Below are 17,709 nucleotides of genomic sequence, written 5' to 3'. Positions count from 1 at the left end.
GAGTACCCCCTAGTCCAGGACACCGTCAGTAGCCCCCTGAACTGGTCTTCAAGTTAGGGACACTCCTCGATTCTTCCGAACTGTTCTTCATCTTCGGTTGACGGTCTTGAAAACTGGTTCAACAAATCTTCTCATCTTCGATCTTGAGGATCGCCGAAATGCATTCGGCGAGTTTACACGTTGGGTATCCGAGGAGCCCCCTTTAAGTTTCCGGCCTTTATCAATGCCTTGTTGCTTTTATGCCACACCTCGGGTTCGAAGTTGTTCCTGGGAGGTAGTGTCCTCTTGCGTCCGAGCTCTAACGCCGGACTACATTCGAGGTATCTTTTGCGGCCGAGCACCAATGTCGGACCGCTTTCGAGCTCCAACGCCGGAATGTATCCGAGCTCCAACGCCGGACTATGTCCAAGCTCCAACGCCGGACTGTATCCGAGCTCCAACGCCGGACTATATCCGAGCTCCAACACCGGACAGTGTCCCAGCTCCAACGCCGGACTATATCCGAGGTGTCATATCACCTTGGTTCAAAAAAGTTGAAGGAGTTTACCCGAGCTTAATGCCGGAAATGCCCTCTATGGAGCCAGCCACTAGCGCCCGAGCTTTATGCCGGGCTGCTTCCGAGGTGGTGCACCACCCCGAATGTGGGCCGATTTTTGTGAATATTTTTTATTGGTGCAATTTATTCTCTGCCGAGATATATAGCCAGTAGCCCTCAAGGTGTGTATCGGTCTAAAACCTGAGATGCACCTGAAGGATGATGTAAGACCGCTGATCCCCGTAGCTGCTGAGACTGAGGTTGATTTGCAAAATCAGCCTGAGGATCAAGTCCAAGCTCGGCAGAATACTTCGGGACACTAAAAGCGGCGTGCTCAGTCCTCGAGACTCAGGTTGGGTGCGGCCGACCAACCTGAGGATCAAAATCTCCTCGGAAACTATATTGCACATAAAATTTTCTGCATTGAACAGGCAATGCAGTAGCCCCGAGACACTGGTCGGGTGGCAACACCAGATCAGGGGATCGATGTGCCCCTTTAATATTTGTAAATAATAAGCCCGAAGCCCAGTAGCCTCGAGCCTTAATGCGGGCACGGGTGGCCGAATTAAGGATCAATATCCATAGTAAAATCACAAATTATGTGTAATGACTCTATGTATCCAAGTACTTTACGTCATTAATGCTCGGATCCGCATTGTACAAAACTTTGTTGACCGACCATCGGCTTCCACCTCCTCGGCCAGTAGCCGAGGAGTGTTTGTCCTACTTTATAAAGCCTTTATGAGGGCAAAGATTTACAACAAACAAGACAATCTGGCCATACAGTTTTATAAACAAAGGTACGCAGAGAGTTACATTACTGTTTAACAGAAGAAATGTCTTCCAAAGAAAATAGTCTCGCTATCGGTTCCTTTCTTTGGGTTGTCATGCTAAGCATGATCATTAAACCTCAGCTCTAATGTAAGAGCAAAATATTGAGGATTTAGTTTGGGAGGCCAGTTAATAGCCCCCGGTAGTGTTCGGCGACAGTCGGGGTCAAGCCGTAAACACTTCGGCCAATGTTATGAATGGCCCATCATTTAACATAGTCATCGGATCGCTGACCAGTTTACGCTTATTGTGAAAGTCAGTTTTCGGCTTTCTCCACTGAGGTGCTTAACCATGTGAGCTGGAAGCACAATCACAGTGGTTCTCCCTTTGCACGCCTAGCCGAACAAAATGGAACGTAGGAAGCAAGTGCAGGAGCCGGGTAACCCAACTATTGACCGAAGACACAATTCGAAACCGATGCATATATAGCAATATCTGAGAATGTTTTTGCCGAATCCCTAAAGGTGCCCGCGTTGTACTGCGAGACTAATGCTAGAAAAGCGCAAATAGTTTAAAAGTGCCAAAAAGCTTGGAAAACCAAGAAACGTCAGTAAAAACATGACGTCCGAACAATATCAAGTGTTCGGTGCCAATCCGAAAGTTGGTCTTAGAAAAAAGAAGTGCTTCTATCGTGCTTTAACATGATACATCCTATCTCAAGACTTCGAGCGGGTCAGCCTACGGCTTCAACCTCCTATCCCGAGGGCGGAGTACTTCTCATCAGGATAGTTTAGCAAACTAAACTCTAGCGGCTTTGAGAGAGAAATTAGGCTCCCCGACTAGTGACCGCACACTCGTGCCGAAAAAAGGAGTGATAAATAATAATAATAAAACTTTGCAACGACTAAGAAGAAGAACACTTATTATAAAACAACTCAAATAAACTTAAGAGCCCCCAAGTGACTTGGGTAGAAGAATGATTGCATGTACCGAAGTACTTATATCATATCTATGTTCAACCGAACTTTAAACGTGTCTTAACCGACCGTCAGCTTCTCCCTCTTCGGTCAAGGACCGAAAAGTGTTATGTACTCCATCGGTCGAGAATATCGACGGTGTTTCCAATAACCAGGCAATCAGGCCATAAGGCCGTAACAGACAAAGCGCGCTCAGGGAACTTATGCTATATTACCGTGAAGTGTAAGAAGCATCTTCGAAGAAAATAGTACCCCCCACCGATACCTTTCTTCGGTGCTCATTGTTATTATGAGACTTGTGCAATAGATTTTTTGTACTCATGAGTTCCGTTGTGTGCCGACCATCATTGAAAACTATAAGAGCGCTAGCTTTCGGCTTCACCCAGTCTAAGGTCTGGCTCGGGAGACCCGATCGTGACAATCGCAGAGGTGCTCCCTTTACTTCCTAGCCGAAAAATCGGGAATGTAGGGGTAAACACAGGAGCGAGGCAACCCAGCTTGCAAATCGCTTAAGTCAATATGGTGCATATTGTGGCGTAACACACGAACAAGGAACGAAGCCGTACAAGTATAATCATATGCGAGTGGAAAAGCTTCATGAAGGAAGCCCCCAAATGAATTGGGTATTTGAATTTATGCGTCACAAACAAAGTTTGGACAAGGAAATTTTTTACAAGCAACTTTTTTCCAAAAAAGTATAATGCTTGGTCGAACCGAACACAAGTTAGAAATTAAAGCTTTGAGCATGAAAGCGACTTAGCTGGTTAATGTGTTCGGTATTGATGACGCGGTCCGAGCTTGATGCGGGGCCAGATTCCATCTCCCAAGCTGGTCCCGAGGTGGCGGAGCGGAGAGCTCGACACGCCGAAGTGGTGACATAGCACGGTCAATGCAGACCGGCAGAGTGACGCCGAAGTCCCCGGATCATTTTCCTGTGCACAAAAAATAGTGCAAACCGGAGATAATAGTAATAATGATAATTAAAAAAATGTTGCATAACAAATAATTTATGCAAAGTGAGGAATAGAAGAAATATGGCCTGGCGCCGAAGTCAATGTTGATGTAGGGCGTTGGCGTGATGTAGTAAAGGCGTGGCAAGGCCTGAATTCATAGGTCGGCCCAAGCTCCGGATGCGGCGTTCGCCGGACTATGTACGGAAACTGATCGAACCACCACGCGACCGTCATTGATGCGGTCACCATTTGATAGACCTGTGTACATATCATGGACAAACCAGAGTAATAATTTCTTGGGAAAAATGAACCCAAACAAGCAAAAAATATTGGGATTAATAGCACCTTGTTTATTTGTTGTAGCAATCCGAAGGAAGGTGATTCCCAAAATTGGGACTCGCTCCGCACACCCATTGCCTGATGGGCTATAAAGCGACGGCATGGCAATGCTCGTAAAGGTTGACTCACCGAGGCAAAGCCCTCGACCCAGCTAACGTGACGGAGCTGGTCGGCTAGTGACGCCGAAGTGTCCAGAGTAGGTTGATGAAGAGATGGCGAAGCCCCCGGTCCAGCCGAGATGTCGAAGCCTTGACGTCAGCCGATGAGTCGAAGTAGGTCAGCGTGATGGACACCAGCTTGAAGAAGCAATAGTGCGGCCCTGTCGATGCAGGTCGTGATGTGGTCGATGCCGGCTTGATGAAGCGACCGTGTGGCGATGTCGGTATGCCCTCTCCGTGTAATCCGTGGGGCGGTGATATTGATGATGATTTATCCTTCACGATGCCGGACTCTTGTTCGGCTTGCCGAGATGATGTTCCGAAGAAGTTGAGCTCGGCTAAAGTGACGACGTGTCTAGCGCAGGTCGGCAGCCGTGGAGTAATATTGCCGGACTGGTTTGACACCAGCATAATGTTGAAGATCATGTTCAAAAGATCTTAAAGTTAGTGGGGTGTGTTCGGTAAAAAAACACAATACCCCATACAAAACTTCCTTCAAAAGGGATGTCCGAAATCCCGTTCATAAAAAAGATGAACTCGGGTCGGATTCGTTTTCACGCAGAAAACAGATCCGAAAAGTGATGCACTAATCGGAAGGTTTCCGGAGTTTGGACGGTCGAATCGAGCTGAAATTTTGAGAGGTGGTAGATATAGGAATTCCGCAGCCGATCAACGGTTGGATCTTCCAAAGGACGTCCGAGCTAGAAGCTGGACACCACGCCCTAAACTCATCCAAATTCCCATCCAGATTTGACAGGGCTCCGGTATATCGTGGATTGCCAGAGATTCCTCCATCGGAACTCGACGAAATTTTCCAGGGTTGTTATAGACTCAATTCCGCACAATTATACCAAAGCGATCGTCAAAGCGATACTCGAGGAGGTGATGGCGGCAGATACGAGTTCGCTGTCCAAAAAAACAGCACGGTCGCTTGAGGGCAATGTTGACGTTGAGCCCCCGAGCTCCATAGATGATTCCTCTGTAATCTTGATAGAGATCAGAGTTGATGTTTGATGAAGGCCCTCGTCTGAACATGGTGATCCGAACACGGAGCGCAATTCTTGGTCGAACCAAGGTGACCAGTCGAACTGGTGACGAAGACGCCGAAGTCGCAGTTGATCTGCAGGCGAGCCATCGATCCTTTTGTCGATCACACAGCGGAACTCTCAATGAAAGCACCAATGTCGGTGTCAAAACCGGTGGATCTCGGGTAGGGGGTCCTGAACTGTGCGTCTAGGCCGGATGGTAACAGGAGGCAAGGGACACGAAGTTTTACCCAGGTTCGGGCCCTCTTGATGGAGGTAAAACCCTACGTCCTGCTTGATTAATATTGATGATATGGGTAGTACAAGAGTACATCTACCACGAGATCAAGGAGGCTAAACCCTAGAAGCTAGCGTATGGTATGATTGTTGTTGTGTATCTTCTATCGACTAGCCTGGCCTCGGTTTATATAATGCACCAGAGGCCTAGGATAACAAGAGTCCTAGCCGAATAGGCCGGTGGGGTGGAGTCCTTGTCTTGATCGCCAAGTCTTGTGGAATCTTCCTTGTATGCGGCAGCTGTCCGAACTGGCCCATGAGTATACGGCCACGGGGGTCCTCGGCCCAATGTAACAGATTGGGAGATGATGTGTTGAGTACCCCCTAGTCCAGGACACCGTCAATGAGCCTTGCAATCAATGTAACTAATGAGTTAGTTGCGGGATGATGCATTACGGAACAAGCAAAGAGACTTTTCGGTAACGACATTGAACTAGGTATGATGATACTGATGATCGAATCTCGGGCAAGTAACATACCGATGACAAAGGGAACAACATATGTTGTTATGCGGTTTGACCGATAAAGATCTTCGTAGAATATGTGGGAGCCAATATGAACATCCAGGTTATGCTATTGGTTATTAAATGGAGACGTGTGTCGGTCATGTTTACATAGTTCTCAAACCCGTAGGGTCCGCACGCTTAATGTTCGGTGACGATCGGTATTATGAGTTTATGTGTTTTGATGAACCGAAGGTTGTTCGGTGTCCCAGATGTGATCACGGGCATGACGAGGAGTCTCGAAATGGTCGAGACATAAAGATCAATATATTGGGAGCCTATGTTTGGACATCTGATACGTCTCCAACGTATCTATAATTTTTTATTGTTCCATGCTATTATATTATGTGTTTGGATGTTTATGGCCTTTATTATACACATTTATATTATTTTTGGGACTAACCTATTAAACGAAGGCCCAACCCAAATTGTTGTTTTCTTGCCTATTTCAGTGTTTCGAAGAAAAGGAATATCAAAACCGGAGTCCAAACGGAATGAAACCTTCGGGAGAGTTATTTTTGGAATGGAAGCAATCCAGGAGACTTGGAGTAGACGTCATGGAAGCTTCGAGGTGGCCACGAGGCAGGAAGGCACGCCTGCCCCCTTGGGCGCCCCCCCCCCACCCTCGTGGGCCCCTAGTGGCTACCCTGACCGACTTCTTTTGCCTATATATGTCCATATACCCTGAAAACCCTTGAGAGCAGAATAGATCGGGAGTTCCGCCGCCAGAATCCTCTATAGCCACCGAAAACCAATCTAGACCCGTTCCGGCACCCTGCCGGAGGGGGGAATCCCTCTCCGATGGCCATCTTCATCATCCCGGAGCTCTCCATGACGAGGAGAGAGTAGTTCACCCTCGGGGCTGAGGGTATGTACCAGTAGCTATGTGTTTGATCTCTCTCTCTCTCTCTCGTGTTCTTGAGTCGGCTTGATCTTGATGTATCGCGAGCTTTGCTATTATATTTGGATCTTATGATGTTTCTCCCCCTCTACTCTCTTGTGATGAATTGAGTTTTCCCTTTGAAGTTATCTTATCGGATCGAGTCTTTAAGGATTTGAGAACACTTGATGTATGTCTTGCATGTGCTTATCTGTGGTGATAATGGGATATCACGTGATCCACTTGATGTATGTTTTGGTGATCAACTTGCGAGTTCCATGACCTCGTGAACTTATGCATAGGGGTTGGCACACGTTTTCGTCTTGACTCTCCGGTAGAATCTTTGGGGCACTCTTTGAAGTTCTTTGTGTTGGTTGAATAGATGAATCTGAGATTGTTTGATGCATATCGTATAATCATACCCACAGATACTTGAGGTGACATTGGAGTATCTAGGTGACATTAGGGTTTTGGTTGATTTGTGTCTTAAGGTGTTATTCTAGTACGAACTCTATGATAGATTGACCGGAAAGAATAGTTTCGTGTTATTTTACAGCGGACTCTTGAATAGATCGATCAGTAAGGATAACTTTGAGGTTGTTTCGTACCCTACCATAATCTCTTCGTTTGTTCTCTGCTATTAGTGGCTTTGGAGTGACTCTTTGTTGCATGTTGAGGGATAGTTATATGATCCAATTATGTTATTATTGTTGAGAGGACTTGCACTAGTGAAAGTATGAACCCTAGGCCTTGTTTCAACACATTGCAATACCGTTTGTGCTCACTTTTATCATTATTTACCTTGCTGTTTTTATATTTTCAGATTACAAAAACCATTATCTACTATCCATATTGCACTTGTATCACCATCTCTTCGCTAAACTAGTGCACCTATACAATTTACCATTGTATTGGGTGTGTTGGGGACACAAGAGACTCTTTGTTATTTGGTTGCAGGGTTGCTTGACAGGGAACATCTTCATCCTATACCTCCCACGGATTGATAAACCTTAGGTCATCCACTTGAGGGAAATTTGCTACTGTCCTACAAACCTCTGCACTTGGAGGCCCAACAACATCTACAAGAAGAAGGTTGTGTAGTAGACATCTAGCTCTTTTCTAGCGCCGTTGCCGGGGAGGTTAGTGCTTAAAGGTATATCTTTAGATCTTGCAATCAAATATTTTTGTTTCTTGTTTTATCACTAGTTTAGTCTATAATACAAAATTACAAAAATGGAATTGAGTTTGCCTTATACGCTTCATCTTTTTAATATCTTTCGTGAGAATGATGGAAAGGAAAATTGTGCTCAAGTGCTAGAAGAAGAAGTCTCTAAAATGTTTGGCACTAAATCTTTGAATGATGAGCATGATTTCAATGTTGTTAGTATGAACTCCTTGAATATCCATAGTACTAATGATGATTGCACTAGTCATGATGAAAATGTCTCTTATAAGCATGTCAACTTTTGTGGAGTGCATAGAGTTTGCAAATACACACCAAATAGGGAAGATAGATTTTGTAAGAGGCATAAGTATTTAGAAACCAAATGGTTGCAAGAGAGGTTAGATGTTTGTGCTGAAAATTTAAAATTTCTTCGCCATACTTGTGAACTTTGCAATGAACATGGTCATTTAAATCTCCAATGAATGCGGCCCCCACCCCAGTCCCAGCCAAACGGCGAAATCCATGCCACGCGTACATAATTACACATTGAAAATACCATGGGCACAGGTGGGGAGGGCACGACTACGACACGCCCCAAGACGCGGCTCAACCGCACTAGGGGCTTCCCGCTTTGTTATTTTTCTCTCTTTCAGGACTTTAATCTCTAGAAACCCCGCCTGGAAGTACGATTACCGGACACACGATACAACAACCAAGGAGGCAGAAAGCTACGTCGCACCACGATACTCCCAGGTGGTCTCTGCTAACGAGTGAAATACTTGTTTCAAATACCATTCCTCAGGTTATATATATTCAGCACCCGTACCATGGTACTTCATTCAAGATACGGCGTGAGAAGTCCGGACACTTTCAACAGTGCGGCACCCAGAACTTATAGCATTATATGCATCAGCTCCGAATCATGTCTTGGGTCAATAGTTGGGTTTGCCCGGCTCCCATGTTTTGGTAACTTACGTTCCGCTATATCGGCTAAGGTAGCACTGGGAGAACTACTGTGATTGTGCCCCGGTTCATCTGGGCAAGCACCTTAGTAGAGAAATCTAAAACTGACTATCATGATAAGGCGAGAGTTGGTCGCTGTTCGAGAGGTCTTGAATCCCTAAATACTTATGCCACTTAGAGCGAGGAGTCGGCTTTGTCCGGCTTAAGGCGTGTATAGCGCCCTGAATTCGGCCTTCCGAATACTAGGGGCTTCGCCAAAATTTAAAATTGTAGACTTCTATGGCTAAGTGAGAGTGATAAAGCATTATAGTCCAATTGCCTTGTTTGTTGTGCTGAGCACCTCCCTCGAAGGACCCAACAATGGGAAAAAGAGTGCTCAGACTTATCCCGAACACCCCAGCACTCAGGGCATGGGGGCAGAAGCCGACGACTGGCCATCTCTCAGATTTAATAAACAGCCGCACAGAAGGTAATATTTTAAATTCAAACAAGTGTTGCATAGCGCATATGAACAAGTTTTCATAATACAGGATCACACGAGCAAGTTCATTCAAAAATTACAGGGTCGCCACTTCGGTTGTGGCCCCTGGCACATTCATGATGATCCTGTCATTTCGCAACCATATTTTCTTTTTTATATAGACAAGGTATTACTTACCTTTGTTCTCCTCGAGCTGCCTCTTGGCAAGGCCGAGCTCTTTCTCGGACCGCTCGAGGTTCTGCTTCAGTGCGGTGACCTCCGCAGTCAGTGCGGCAGAGGTCAGCAACGAAGCCTGCATATGCATACATACATACTTATATTAGACTCCTACAGATATTATTTGATCCTCTATTCGGCTTTTCTTTGTGAAGACCAAACAGAGCATCAGGGGCTACTGTCTATGTGGTAATATTTTTCCTATATTTTAAATACTTACTTCAAAGCCTGTTAGAAGGCTGGCACAGGCTTCAGTCAGTCCGCTCTTGGCGGACTGAACCTTCTTGATCACCACACTCATAATAGTGGGGTGCTCTTCGTCAATGGAAGCGCCGTGAAGCGCTCCCAGCAGGTCGTCCGGTGCCTCTGGATGGACAGAGGTCACCGGCACGGACGTCTTGCCCCTCTTGGAAGGGGGCCGCCTGCCCGAGTCCGGAACCACTAGAGGTTCCGGCGTGGTGTTCGGCTGAGGGCCGAACTTGGAGCCCCTGGGAGCCTTGCTCCCTTTGCTCCTGGAGTCCGGAAGGTCGCCTTGAGGCGCCTCCAGGACTATCTCCCCCCGGCTCGGTGCCCCTTGAGACAATACATCGGCATTGTCCGCAGGGCAAGGAGAAGAGGCGGTTGGCAGTGTATCACTATTCATGTCCGACGAGTCCAAGGAACCGTCCGACGAGGATACGTCGATACGGGCTTGGGGCAGACTGCATAATCATATTCGACGTTAGCAGAAGCAGTGCAACAAAAGTATGCTATGAGTTACTCTAGTATCCGAATACTTACGACTTCGCCAGGGGCTTGGCCCTGAGTAGCCACTCGTATTCACCATCGGCGGCGGTGGTGGAGCAGTCCGGAAGGAGAGTCCTTCCCTTCTTGGACCCTTCGGCCTCCCCGGTTGGGGCGGCCTTCCTTTTCTTGTCTCCCCCGGCTGGAGGGGGAGAATCTTCATCTTCCTTCTCCTCGTTTTCATGGGAGGAGTGCGTCTCGGAGTTATCGGACGATGTGTCCGATACCACCTGGCGACGGGAACTCTTTCGGGTTCCCGTGGCCTTCTTCTTGGTCTTCTCCGGCACCTCATAAGGAGCCGGAGTCCGCATCTCCGTCAGGAGAGCGTCTGCAGGGTCTTCGGGCAGAGGGGCCGGACAGTTAATCTGCTCCGATGTCTCCACCCAGTCCTATCAAAGGCATGGGAGCTCAGACCCCGCACATGGTTAAGCTATGGGAAATAAATACTCTGCCCGGTGTACAGAGCTTACCGGATTCGCAGGGCGCTTCGTGCTTAGCCCACGGCCCTCGGTAAGAGAAGGGGGGACCTCGGCGCCTTTGAACAGCACCTTCTAGACGTCCTTATGCATCGTGTCGAAGAGCTCGCGCAGAGTCTGGTGCTGGGCTGGGTCAAACTCCCATAAGTTGAAAGCCCGTTGTTGACACGGGAGGATCCGGCAGAAGAGCATGACCTGGACTATGTTGACAAGCTTAAGTTTCTTGCTTGTCATGTTCTAGATACACTTCTGGAGTCTGTCCAGCTCCATCGATGAGCCCCAAGACAGGCCCTTCTCCTTCCAGGAAGTGAGCCGCGTGGGGATTCCGAATCGAAACTCGGGGGCCGCCACCCAGTTGGTGTCGCGTGGCTCGGTGATGTAGAACCACCCCGATTGCCACCCCTTTATGGTCTCCACGAAGGAGCCCTTGAGCCATGTAACGTTGGGCATTTTGCCCACCATGGCTCCGCCGCATTCCTCTTGTTGGCCGCCTACTACCTTCGGCTTGATATTGAAGGTCTTCAGCCATAGGCCGAAGTGGGGCCGAATGCGGAGAAAAGCCTCGCACACGATGATGAACGCCGAAATGTTGAGGATGAAATTCGGGGCCAGATCATGAAAGTCCAGCCCATAATAGAACATAAGGCCGCGGACGAATGGATGGAGGGGAAACCCCAGTCCGCGGACGAAGTGGGGGAGGAAAACCACCCTTTCGTGAGGTTCCGGGGTAGGGACGATCTGCCCCGTGGCTGGCAGCCGGTGCGCGATATCCGCGACTAAGTATCCGTCTCCACGTAGTTTTTTGATGTGTCCCTCCGTGACGGAGGAGGCCATCCACTTGCCTCCCGCTCCAGACATGTTTGGAGAGTGTTGAGGAGAAGGATGTGGACTTGGGCGCTGGAGCTTGAGTGCGCGAGAATGGATGAGCAAGGAGGAAGAAGGCGTGGGTAGAGAAAGGTGAGACCTTATCCCTTTATAAGGGCGGACAAAACTATGCGCCCCCACCAGCCTGGTAAAACTTGCTTATCCCCCAAGCACCGTAATTGATGGCGTGGTTGGGTTACCCACGTCCGTATTAATGGGAATCCCGTAATAAGGGAGCACGATCTCTGCTTCAACAAGACGTGCCAAGGAAACCGCCTCGCGAAACACACTGAGACAGGTTATGAAAAACGATTCAAATAAAGACCTGGCTGTGGTGTGATGTCACACTACGGGGAACGTCAGCAGATTAGACTTGTGTAAATATTATTCCCTCTACGGTGGTATGTGGAACTTATTTAGCAGAGCCGGACACGATCCTCGTGTTCAAAATATTCTATGAAGTATTCGGAGGAGGAACCCGCCTTGCAATGCCGAAGACAATCTGCGCGCCGGACTCATCGTCATTGAAGCCTAGTTCAGGAGCTACTGAGGGAGTCCTGGATTAGGGGGTATCCGGACAGCCGGATTATATCCTTTGGCCGGACTGTTGGACTATGGAGATACAAGATTGAAGACTTTGTCCCGTGTCCGGAAGGGACTCTCCTTGGCGTGGAAGGCAAGCTTGGCAATACGGATATGTAGATCTCCTTCCCTGTAACCAACTCTGTGTAACCCTAGCCCCCTCCGGTGTCTATATAAACCGATGAGTTTTAGTCCATAGGACAACACACAATCATACCATAGGCTAGCTTCTAGGGTTTAGCCTCACTGATTTCGTGGTAGATCAACTCTTGTACTACTCATATTATCAAGAATAATCAAGAAGGACGTAGGGTTTTACCTCCATCAAGAGGGCCCGAACCTGGGTAAAACATCGTGTCCCCTGCCTCCTTTTACCATCCGCCTTAGACGCACAGTTCGGGACCCCCTACCTGAGATCCGCTGGTTTTGACACCGACACCCTGTGCTCCAGATCCGGACATGGCTGGAGTGTTTAGTGGCGATAGAAGAGATCAAGACCTGGGTGCTAGAGCTCGGGGACGGAAGGGCAGTGGAGGAGAAGGCATGGTGTAAAAAGGTGGATCCTTATCTCCTTATAAAGGCAGTGAATATCGAGCATCCCCCGCACGAGCCTTAAAACTTGCCTATTCCCGAGGGGTCGTGCTAACGGCACGGTTGGATTACCCAAACCCGTATTGATGAGAATCCCGCACTAAGGGGACACGATCTCTGCTTGACGAGACGTGTCAATGAAGACCGCGTCTCGAAACGCGTAGCAGGAGATTAAAAAGGGGTTCAAAATGATAATGAGGCTGGAACACGATGCCTCACTGGAAAAGCCATCAGAAGACATGACCTGTTTTTGTTTAATTATTTACCCTTGTGGTTCTGGGTTGTAACTATTGTACAGAGCCGGATATAGTCATTTTTTATCAACTACTTTGGAGTATTCGGAGGAGGAACCCGCCTTGCAATGCCGAAGACAATCTGCACGCCGGACACATCGTCATTGAAGCCTGGTTCAGGGGCTACTGAGGGAGTCCTGGATTAGGGAGTCCCCGGGCGTCTGGGCTATGTGACATGGGCCAAACTGGCGGGCCGTGAAGATACAACATAGAATACTTCCCCCCGTGTCCGGATGGGACTCTCCTTGGCGTGGAAGGCAAGCTTGGCGTTCGGATATGAAGATTCCTTTCTCTGTAAACCGGCTCTGTACAACCCTAGGCCCCTCCGGTGTCTACATAAGCCGGAGGGTTTAGTCCGTAGAGGCAATCACAATCATACAGGCTAGACATCTAGGGTTTAGCCATTACGATCTCGTGGTAGATCAACTCTTGTAACCCATATACTCAACAAATTCAATCAAGCAGGAAGTAGGGTATTACCTCCATCAAGAGGGCCCAAACGTGGGTAAACATCGTGTCCCCCGCCTCCTGTTACCTTCGATCCTCAGACTCATAGTTCGGGACCCCCTACCCGAGATCGGTCGGTTTTGACACCGACAACTGCCCCCCCAAAACAACTTAGCAGATAAGAAGGATGGCAAAGTGAACAAAGGTATATTTGATATACACATTATTGATGTGTACTTTACTAGTGTTCATAGTAGCCCCTGGGAATTTGATACCGGTTCAGTTGCTAAGATTTGTAACTCGAAACGGGAGTTAAAAAATGAACAGATACTAGTTAAGGGCAAAGTGATGATGTGTGTTGGAAGTGATTCCAAGGTTGATAAGATCACCATCGCACACTCCCTCTACCTTCAGGATTGGTGTTGGACCTAAAATAAATGTTATTTGATGTTTGCGTTGAGCATGAATATGATTGGATCATGTTTGTTGTGATACGACTATTCATTTAAGTCGGAGAATAATTATTGTTATGTTTACATGAATAAAACCTTCTATAGTCATACACTCAATATAAATGGTTTATTGAATCTCGATCATAGTGATACACATATTCATAATATTGATGCCAAAAGATGCAAAGTTGATACTGATAATGCAACATATTTGTGGCACTGCCGTTTAGGTCATATTGGTGTAAAGCGCATATAGAAACTCCATGCGGACGGACTTTTGGAATCACTTGATTATGAATCATTTGATGCTTGCGAACCATGCCTCATGGGCAAGATGACTAAGACTCCGTTCTCCGGAACAATGGAGCGAGCCGCTGACTTATTGGAAATAATACATACCGATGTATGTGGTCCGATGAGTGTTGAGGCTCACGGCGAGTATCGTTATTTTCTGACCTTCACAGATGATTTGAGCAGATATGGGTATATCTACTTAATGAAACACAAGTCTGAAACATTTGAAAAGTTCATAGAATTTCAGAGTGAAGTGGAGAATCATCATAATAAGAAAATAAATTTCTACAATCTGATCATGGAGGTGAATATTTGAGTTACGAGTTTGGCCATCATTTAAAACAATGTGGAATAGTTTCACAACTCACGCACCTAGAACACCACAGCATAATGGTGTGTCTGAACGTCATAACCGTACTTTATTGGATATGGTGCGATCTGTGATGTCTCTTACCGGTTTACCACTATCATTTTTGGGCTATGCATTAGAGACAACTGCATTCATGTTAAATAGGGCACCATCTAAATCCGTTGAGATGACACCGTATGAACTATGGTTTGCCAAGAAACCTAAGTTGTCATTTCTTAAAGTTTGGGGTTGCGATGCTTATGTGAAAAAACTTCTACCTGATAAGCTCGAACCCAAATCGGAGAAATATGTCTTCATAGGATACCCAAAAGAAACTGTTGGGTACACCTTCTATCACAGATCCGAAGGCAAGATCTTTGTTCCTAAGAGTGGATCCTTTCTAGAGAAGGAGTTTCTCTCGAAGGAAGTGAGTGGGAGGAAAGTAGAAGTTGATGAGGTAATTGTACCTTCTCTCGAATTGGAAAGTAACTCATCATAGAAATCCGTTCTCGTGATGCCTACACCAACTAGAGAGGAAGCTAATGATGATGATCATGAAACTTCAGATCAAGTTACTACCAAACCTGGTAGGTCAACCAGAGCACGTTTCGCACCAGAGTGGTACGGTAATCCTGTTCTAGAAGTCATGTTACTATACCATGACGAACCTACGAACTATGAGGAAGCGATGATGAGCCCAGATTCCGATAAATGGCTTGAGGCCATGAAATCTGAGATAGGATCCATGTGTGAGAACAAAGTGTGGACTTTGGTGGACTTGCCCGATGATCGGCAAGCCATTGAGAATAAATGGATCTTCAAGAATAAGACGGATGCTGATAATAGTGTTACTATCTAAAAATCTCGACTTGTCGCAAAAGGTTTTTGACAAGTTCAAGGTGTTGACTACGATGAGATTTTCTCACTTGTAGCGGTGCTGAAGTCTGTCCGAATCATGTTAGCAATTGCCACTTTTTATGAAATCTGGCAAACGGATGTCAAAAACTGCATTCCTTAATGGATTTCTTAAAGAAGAGTTGTATATGATGCAATCAGAAGGTTTTGTCGATCGTAAAGGTGCTAACAAAGTGTGCAAACTCTAGTGATCCATCTACGGACTGGTGCAAGCATCTCGGAGTTGGAATATATGCTTTGATGAGGTGACCAAAGCATCTGGTTTTTTATACAGACTTATGGTGAAGCCTGTATTTACAAGAAAGTGAGTGGGAGCCATGTAGCATTTTTGATATTATATGTGGATGACATATTATTGATCGGGAATGATATAGAAGTTCTGGATAGTATAAAAAGGATATTTGAATAAGAATTTTTCAATGAAAGACCTCGGTGAAGCTGCTTATATATTGGGCATCAAGATCTATAGAGATAGATCAAGACGCTTGATAGGACTTTTACAAAGCACATTCCTTGATAAAGTTTTGAAGCAGTTCAAAATGGATCAGTCAAAGAAAGTGTTACAAGGTGTGAAGTTGAGTAAGACTCAAAACCCGACCACGGCAGAATATAGAGAGAGAATGTAAGGCATTCCCTATGCCTCGGTCATAGGTTGTATAAAGTATGCCATGCTGTGTACCAGACCTATTGTGTGCCTTGCCATGAGTTTGGCAAGGGGGTACAATAGTGATCCAGGAGTAGATCACTAGACAGCGGTCAAAATTATCCTTAGGTACCTAAAGAGGACTAAGAAAATGTTTCTCGGTTATGGAGGTGATAAAGAGTTCGTCGTAAAGAGTTACGTCAATGCAAGCTTTGACACCGATCTGGATGACTCTGAGTCTTGATCTGGATACATATTGAAAGTGGGAGCAATTAGTTAGAGTAACTCCATGCAGAGCATTGTAGTCATAGAAATTTGCAAAATACATGCGGATCTGAATGTGGCAGACCCGTTGACTTAACTTCTCTCACAAGCAAAACATGATCACACCTTAGTGCTCTTTGGGTGTTAATCACATAGCGATGTGAAATAGATTATTGACTCTAGTAAACCCTTTGGGTGTCGGTCACATGGCGATGTGAACTATTGGTGTTAATCACATAAAGATGTGAACTATTGGTGTTAAATCACATGGTGATGTGAACAAGATTATTGACTCTAGTGCAAGTAGGAGACTGGAGGAAATATGCCCTAGAGGCAATAATAAAGTTGTTATTTTATATTTTCTTATATCATGATAAATGTTTATTATTCATGCTAGAATTTTATTAACCAGAAACTTGATACATGTGTGGATACATAGACAAAACACCGTGTCCCTAGTAAGTCTCTACTAGACTAGCTCGTTAATCAAAGATGGTTAAGTTTCCTCACCATAGACATGTGTTGTCATTTGATAAATGGGATCACATCATTGGGAGAATGATGTGATGGACAAGACCCATACATTAGCTTAGCATTATGATCATTCAGTTTAATTTCTATTGCTTTCATCATGACTTATACATATTCCTTTAACTATGAGATTATGCAACTCCCGGATACCGGAGGAATACCTTGTGAGCTATCAAACATCACAACATAACTGGGTGATTATAAAGATGCTCTACAATTATCTCCGAAGGTGTTTGTTGGGTTGGCATAGATCGAGATTAGGATTTGTCACTCCGAGTATCACAGAGGTATCTCTGGGCCCTCTCAGTAATGCACATCATGATAAGCCTTGCAAGAAATGTGACTAATGAGTTAGTTGTGGGATGATGCATTACGGAACGAGTACAGAGACTTGCCGGTAACAAGATTGAACTAGGTATGAAGATATCGATGATCGAATATCGGGCAAGTAACATACCGATGACAAAGGGAATAATGTATGTTGTCATTATTACGATTTGACTGATAAAGATCCTCGTAGAATATGTAGGAACCAATATGAGCATCCAGTTTCCTCTATTGGTTATTGATCGGAGAGGTGTCTCGATCATGTCTACATAGTTCTCGAACCCATAGGATCCGCACGCTTAACGTTCGATAACGATATTGTATTATGTGAGTTACGTGATTTGGTGACCAAATGTTGTTTGGAGTCCCGGATGAGATCACGGACATGACGAGGAGTCTCGAAATGGTCGAGAGGTAAAGATTCATATATAGGACGATAGTATTCGTACACCGGGAGTGTTCTGGGGGTACCGGATACGTATCGGATCATCGAAAGGGGTTCCAGGCAATCCCCGGCAAGCTATATGGGCCTAATGGGGCAAGAGGGGAACACACCAGCCACTAAGGGGCTGATGCGCCCCCCCCCCCCCATATGGGCTGGCCAAATTGGAGAAGGAAAGGAAAAAGGGAATATG

The sequence above is a fragment of the Triticum aestivum genome, chromosome 5A (assembly GCF_018294505.1).
Source record: "Triticum aestivum cultivar Chinese Spring chromosome 5A, IWGSC CS RefSeq v2.1, whole genome shotgun sequence".
In the NCBI taxonomy this organism is placed as follows: Eukaryota; Viridiplantae; Streptophyta; class Magnoliopsida; order Poales; family Poaceae; genus Triticum; species Triticum aestivum.
Note: the sequence above shows the minus strand (reverse complement) of the source record.